This window comes from Octopus bimaculoides, chromosome 4, assembly GCF_001194135.2.
Source record: "Octopus bimaculoides isolate UCB-OBI-ISO-001 chromosome 4, ASM119413v2, whole genome shotgun sequence".
Taxonomy (NCBI): domain Eukaryota; kingdom Metazoa; phylum Mollusca; class Cephalopoda; order Octopoda; family Octopodidae; genus Octopus; species Octopus bimaculoides.
In genome coordinates, this window is record NC_068984.1 from 142,951,070 (window position 1) to 142,958,434 (window position 7,365).

Consider the following 7,365-nt stretch of genomic DNA (forward strand, 5'->3'; position numbering starts at 1 on the left):
TGTGTGTATGTGTGTGTGTGTTGCTTTTATTGTCGCAATTGAGAAACAATAGCGTCGGTTGGGTATTACGGGCCTCCAACAAACTAATTATTGTTTCACTGCTCTGCCGAGGGTGTGTGTTAATTATAATAATAGTAATTATTATTTTTAATTGAGACAATCAGTTCAAAGCTTGGACTGAATTCGGATTTGAAATCTTGTCACCTAATTTTAAAGAATCAATATTGGACTCTAACAAACAGTAAATAATGACTGATTTAAAAGTTAACGTTTATACTAGATATGATCAATAAGTATCCAGACTATTGCCATAGTAACGAAGCTAAAGAACGCAGAGCGAAGCTGCTTAGCACAGATTGGCCACAGACCCAGTTGTGCAGGCGCACTAAGTTTTAACGTTGTAGCTCACTTCTGCTGATTACGGGAAGGAACGTGTGTAGCGTCTGATTGTCGCATTGACTATGACAGAGAAAGCTGTCATGGCGATACCTGCTCAGAGGCCAACGCAATGTTGCAGAAAGTGTATGGAGAGGAGTATATGAACCGCACACAAGTGTACGAGTGGTTCAGACGTTTCCAAGATGGCCAAAAATCTGTCGATATTGACTAATGTTTTGGGAGACTAATGTTTTGACTAATGCTTTGACTAATGTATTGACTAATGTTTTGGGGGTCGATGTGGCTGACCTACTCACCTCCCTTGAAATTACTGGCCTCCTGCTAAAATTTGAAACAGAAGAATTAAGAAAATCATCGCAGGTGTGCGTGCAGCAGTGAGGGGAAATCGTCGAATCACCATCCGTGAGTTATCAGAGGAGGTGAAGATTAGTTGCGGTTCAGTTCAGTCCATTACCACTGAAGATTTGTGTATGAGACGCGTGTCTGCCAAGTTTGAGCCAAAACCGCTTTCAGACTCGTAGGTTTCGGTTGCCCAAGATCTCCTTGATTGTGTCGAGCAGGAATCGCCAAGCTTTTGACGGAATTTGATGCAGAATCTCTGCTCAACTTTCTCTGCCATGGTCAATGCGACGATCACACGCTATGCACCTTTCTTCCAAGCACTTCGTGTGCACATACTGCAGAGGTCAAGTTCAATCTGTGACAAGTGGCTTCACTCTCCATGCTTTCGCTTCGTTTCTATAGCAACAGTCAGAATACTTATTGATCTAAAATACGTATGGTCCTAATGTATATGTATAAATCTTGAACACTAGAGTAAAACACCCATATACAAATGTACATTTGTGCTCTCACTTTCTCTCTCTCTAACTCTCTCCCTCTCTTTCTCTCTACCGCTCTCCCCCCCCTCTCTCTCTCTCTGTCACTTACACGCACACTCGCATGTACACACACAAATACACACAAGGGTTGGACAAAATAATGGAAACAAAGTTTCCATTTAATATTTTCTTTGTTTTATAAAAAATCTTTCCGTGGCAGTGAGTGGCTGAATAACTTTTCGGGTCTAGCTATGGTGGTATGCATGTCTGACTTTTTTACGTATTTAGGTTAATTAAAACCTAAATTTAGGCCTCCAATGGAAACTCGTAAAGATATTTCTAAATTAAAGATAAAGTGAAATCCATTGTTATGGAATTAAACTTGTGGACTGAAAGTTTGCAAAGCAATGAGATTGAATCCTTTAGGTTAACTAAGACCATTTTTGAAAAGTCTCGTAATGTCCAATCTGAAGAGATAAGAAACTTTTCTATTCAGCCCTGGCATGTTTTAATACCAGTTGCAGGGTTTATTTTCCTCTTCTTCGTAAAAATAGCAATTACATAGGGGAACGTAAATACTGGAAAATATCTGTCTTTAATGAAGAAAACAGTCGCGTTCGGTTCCACTTAATGAATAAATTGTTGGTTGCATGTAGCAAATGTGAGAGAAGAAGCGGCTCCCAAAGCACAGAAATATTCCGTGCCATCCCAGAACAGATTGCTAAGATCCGTAATCTAGACCTGAACATTTCTTCCATTGCTCCATGCCTAAATATTATATGTGGTAGAGCCTCGATCCTTCGATTTATTTCTTCATATTTCTCTCTCACACTCCTTCCTCCACCTCTCTCTCTCTCTCTCTCTCTCTCTCTCTCTCTCTCTCTCTCTCTCTCTCTCTCTCTCTCTCTCTCTCTCTCTCTCTCTCTCTCTCTTTCTCCCTGCTTTTTCTTCTGTCCACTTCATGTTCCTTTCATCGTGGGTTATCAAGAAATTCAAAGAGACACACCTTGCACATCTCACTAGACGTAATTATTTTGTCAGACACCTGCATGCTCATCGTCGAGACTGACGGAGACTGTTTCATTTAGATAGATGTAACGATGCAACAGCATCAAGATAGCTGTACTATTATCGCGAAGTTGCTTCCAGGCCGAATAATTACGGCTAAAACCATTAAATGAATGGTTTAGCGTTCAGGTGTATATGTATGCATTTATGTATGCATATACATATGTGTGCGAGTGTGTGTGTGTGTGTGTATTTGTGTGTGTGTGTTTGTGTGTATGTGTGTGTGTGTGTGTGTGTGTGTGTATTTGTGTGTGTGTATGTGTGTGTAAGCATACACACGTATATATATATATATGTGTGTATCTATATATATATATATATAAAGTACAGAAATGTTATTGTTAAGGCGTATGTTAATGTCTGCATGGTTTACTGTGTGTATATAAATATATATATATATATATATACATATATATATATATATATATACATACATTTATATGCATATATATATATACATTTATATGCATATATATATATACATACTTATATATACATATATATACACACATATATATATATATACATATATATACATATATATTATACATATACCAATATATATATATGTATATATACATATATGTAAATATATGCCACTATGTATTATACATATATTGTATATATATATATATATATATACATATACCTAGATGTTTTTGTTCTTTAATCTAATTTGGCTGACTGCAAGTTCATTAATTCCCTAGTTTTTGTTTGTGTGTCTTTTTCTGTTGTTTTTTTTTTTTTGTTTTCCCCCCTACGACAGCTGTCCGTGTTTCTAATTAATTTATTGGCGAGAGACTCATTGACACTGAGCGCAATATAAGATCCTCTTTTATTTAACCGTCTCTGATTTCGCCAGATAATTTCGCTATTATATTTTACTGTTCAATGTGATTCGACTTTATATGAAGCTTCTACAATCCTGATCTTTCAAAAGTAGAAGCCGCGCTGCCGACATAGAAATCAATATATTTTATAGATCTCTGGAGAAGAAAATTTGGGAGTTTTTGTTATTATTGTTTATCTACTAGTCTCATCATTTCTTTGCTGTTAGCGGCTATTTATTAATTCTATATGGGAATTAACGCAATGTAATATGCTGAGTTCGTATATATCCTTACAAATATTTCTCGTTAATTTGGTCAACTTTTTGTGTAAGTCGTGTTCCGACATTGCTCTCTCTGTACACACACGCGCGCGCGTACATATAAATATATATAACAATGAATGAATGTCAAAACTATTGTTTGTAGTGAGTTTCAGGTAGAATATATATATATATATATATATATATATATATATATATATATATATATATATATATATTATCATTATTATTATTATTATTATTATCATCTTCGTATAAACACAACAGATTAGACTGGAAAAGAAATATATCCTAACATCGGGCTACAACAAGTAACCTTAGGTGCCAAGAACCCTCCTTTCTATCCTAGCTGTCCCTAAAAACACTGTTTTCTGCAGCTATTCTAAACTGAGTGTTATGCCTATTTCCTCTGTCCATCTGTTCAGATCTTCAAGGACAGTTCCCAATGCACCTATAACTACTGGGATACATTTTACCTACACATCCCATACTCTCTGTAAGTCAATGTCTAGGTCCTGGTTCTTTGCTATTTCTTTTCATATCTATCATGTTGACTTTCTCATCATTTGGGACCGTAAAGTTAATTATCTGACAATTTCTATTCTTTTACACTACTACTAAATCAGGCCTTCTAGCTTCCCTTACTCAGTCAATCTGAATGCAAAAGTCCCACATCTTGTATTTCTTACTTTCTAGTACTTTAGCAAGTTCATGTTCATATAATTTATCAGTATGGTCAAATCCTAGCTTTCTACATAACTCCCAGTGGATAAGTCTCCCTAGGTTGTCATGTATTTTCTTGTATTCTTTCCGTGCCGGCATGCTACATTCGCTTACTATATGAGTAACGCTTTCCACTTTTGATTTGCATAACCTATACTGGGAATCTTCTTGGCTTTTATCCAATTAGTCCTTAATGCTTGATCTTGTGCAGCTAGTAACAGACTTTCTGTCTCTCTTTTCAGCTATCCTTTCTGCAACCATAACCATGTATCACTGCCACTCTTTTCTGCAACTATCTTTGGAATCTACCATGCAATGCCTTCTTCTGCCAGTCACATAATTACTTTTCTTTTTTCGGGTTTTTAACTTCGTAAGGGATTTTGCTTTCCCTATTCTTGTTGTTGTTGTTGTTGTTGTTCATGGCGTGCATGAATGTTTTACATTTGCAATCAATATCTTCATCGTTCAGCCATAACCTAAACTCTTCTGCTGCGATGTCCTGCGTTGTTCTGAGATGCTGACCGCATAAGTCTTGTCCACAGATGTTTCTTTCTCGCTCCTGTTTTCTTCCTTTCTTGTATTGCATTGCTGTCTCAACAATTTCTTTCTCATCTTCTCTGGCAGCTGAAGTCAGTCTTTCTGAGTTGCTTCCCATATCATCGTCGTCGTCATCATCATCACCATCATCATCATCATCATCATCATCATCCCCCACGTCATCATCATCCTCAACATCATCATCATCATCGTCATCGTCATCGTCATCATCATAATCCCCATCAACATCAACATCATCATCAATTGCAGCATCTGTGACAAATGAAAAGGTAGCACTCGCGGCAGCAGCAGCATTAGTAGTAGTAGTAATAGTAGTAATTGCTGTTGTTGTTGTTGTAGTTGTTGTAGTTGTTGCTGTAGTAGTAGTAGTAGTAGTAGTAGTAGTAGTAGTAGTAGTAGTAGTAGTAGAGTAACAGCAGCTATTGTTGTTGTTGTTGTTGTTGTTGTTGTTGTTGTTGTTGTTGTTAGACGTCAATCATAAACAACTTTAGAAGATATATTTCTGAGAGGCGGGCGAGTAACAATAACAACAACAAGATCAGTATTATTAGCAAGAGAATTCTGAAGAAACGAAACAATATTTGTTTTGAAAATATAAACAACAACAACAAAAACAACAACATCTAAAAAAAACATTAGATACATGGAAAACACAAACGAAACAAGCATCAAGAAATGAAGGAAGAAGATCTAGAAAAATAAAAGGGAAAAAGTGCATCACCATATTAGGAAAAAAAAAAAACAAGACCGTTGCGTAAACAGCACTACACAAGAAAAACATTTCACAAAACTCCAGTTACACACTAGAGTGATACAACAACATTTACAATAACAATTACAAGTTGTAGTGAGTAAAAACACAAAAGAATGTAGATGGAATAAATGCATTTTGAATGGTTGCTCTGTTGATTTCTCATTTCTGTTGTAATCCGGTATGAAATGTACACATTAAATGATGGGGGTTTTTGTAACATTATAGAAACCTAATTACGTCACTGTGTGATAGAGAGATGGATTGATAGATGAATAAAGAGGTAGACAGGTAAATAGACACACACGTTCACACACATAAACATACATACATACATACACACACACATACACACACACACACACACACACACACGCACACACATATATACTGAGAGAGAGAGAAAGAAAGAGGAGGGAGAGAAAAATAGGCTGCCAGACTCACAAACTATACATAGAGAAAGAGAGAGAGAGATAGTGACACAGAGAGGTAGAAGGGGCTAGGAGAGAATTAGGGAGAGAGAGAGAGAGAGACATAAAGAGAGAAGAAGTAGAGGACAAGAAGATACCAGCGAGAAAACGGGAAATGATAAACCGAGAGAACTGGAGAGAGAGAGGGAGGAAGAGAGAGGGGGGAGGAAGAGAGAAAGATAGAAGGAGAGAGAAAAAGGAGAAAGAGATAGGGAGAAATATTGAGAGACAGAAATGAGGAATATTGATGGTCGTGGAGGAAGAGGATGAGAGAAAAAGTTGAAGAATAAAAATTTAAGTGTTTGGGGTGGTACACGGAAATAGGTATGTGGGTGAGAAGTAAGAATCAGATAGATTTTATTGAAGTGAAATTGAAGTATACAAACCGTAAGATGTAATCAAAGGGACTTAAGGAAAAGTTTGATGAAAGCCCAGAAAAAAATCTGTAGGGGAATTGAGTGTATGAATTGAAGATTGATAAAATAAATGGTTTATGAAATGTGAAAATGAATGCTCCAAATATCTGTAAATGTCAAAAAGGTAGAAGTGAATAAAGAATACAAAATGGCGGCGAGCTGGCAGAAACGTTAGCTCGCTGGGCGAGATATTTCGTGTGTGTTTACGTTCGGAGTTCAAATTCCACCGAGGTCGACTTTGCCTTTCGTCGATAAATTAAGTACCGGTTGCGTATTGGGGTCACTCTAATCGACTAGCCCCCTCCCCAAAAATTTCGGGCCTTGTACCTAGAGTAGAAAAGAATATTTTTCAAGTCGGCGAGCTGGCAGGAACGTTAACATGCCGGGCGAAATGCTTAGCGGTATTTCGTCTGTCTTTACGTACTGGGGCTGATTTAATCACATGTCTTTACGTACTGGGGTCGATCTAATCGACTTGCCCCCTCTCCCAAAATTTCAGGACTTGTGCATATAATAGAATTAAGAATCTTTAGCGCGCTGGACGAAATGCTGAGCATTATTTCGCTCGACGCTACGTTCTGAATTCAAATTCCACCGAGGTCGACTTTGCCTTTCATCCTTTCGGTGTCGATACTGGAGTCGATCTAAACGACTGGCCCCTCCCTCCATATTTCGGGGCCTTGTACCTAGAGTAGAAAAGAATTAGGAATATAAAAAGAGAAGAGGAAGCCTCTTTGTGGTTATAGAGATGCAGGAAATGAAAGCCAAATACCCCTGAAATAACACCCTGCTGCATGTATACTCTTTTACTTGTCAGTCATTTGGCTGCGGTCAGGCTGGAACAGTGCTTTTAGTCGAACAATTCGACCCCAGGACTTATTCTTTGTAAGCCTAGTACTTATTCTATTGGTCTTTTTTGTCGAACCGCTAATTTACAAGGGCGTAAACACACTAGCATTGGTTGGCAAGCGAAGGTTGGGGGACAAACGTAGACGCACAAACATATACATTTATATATATATGTGTATATATATATATATATATATAT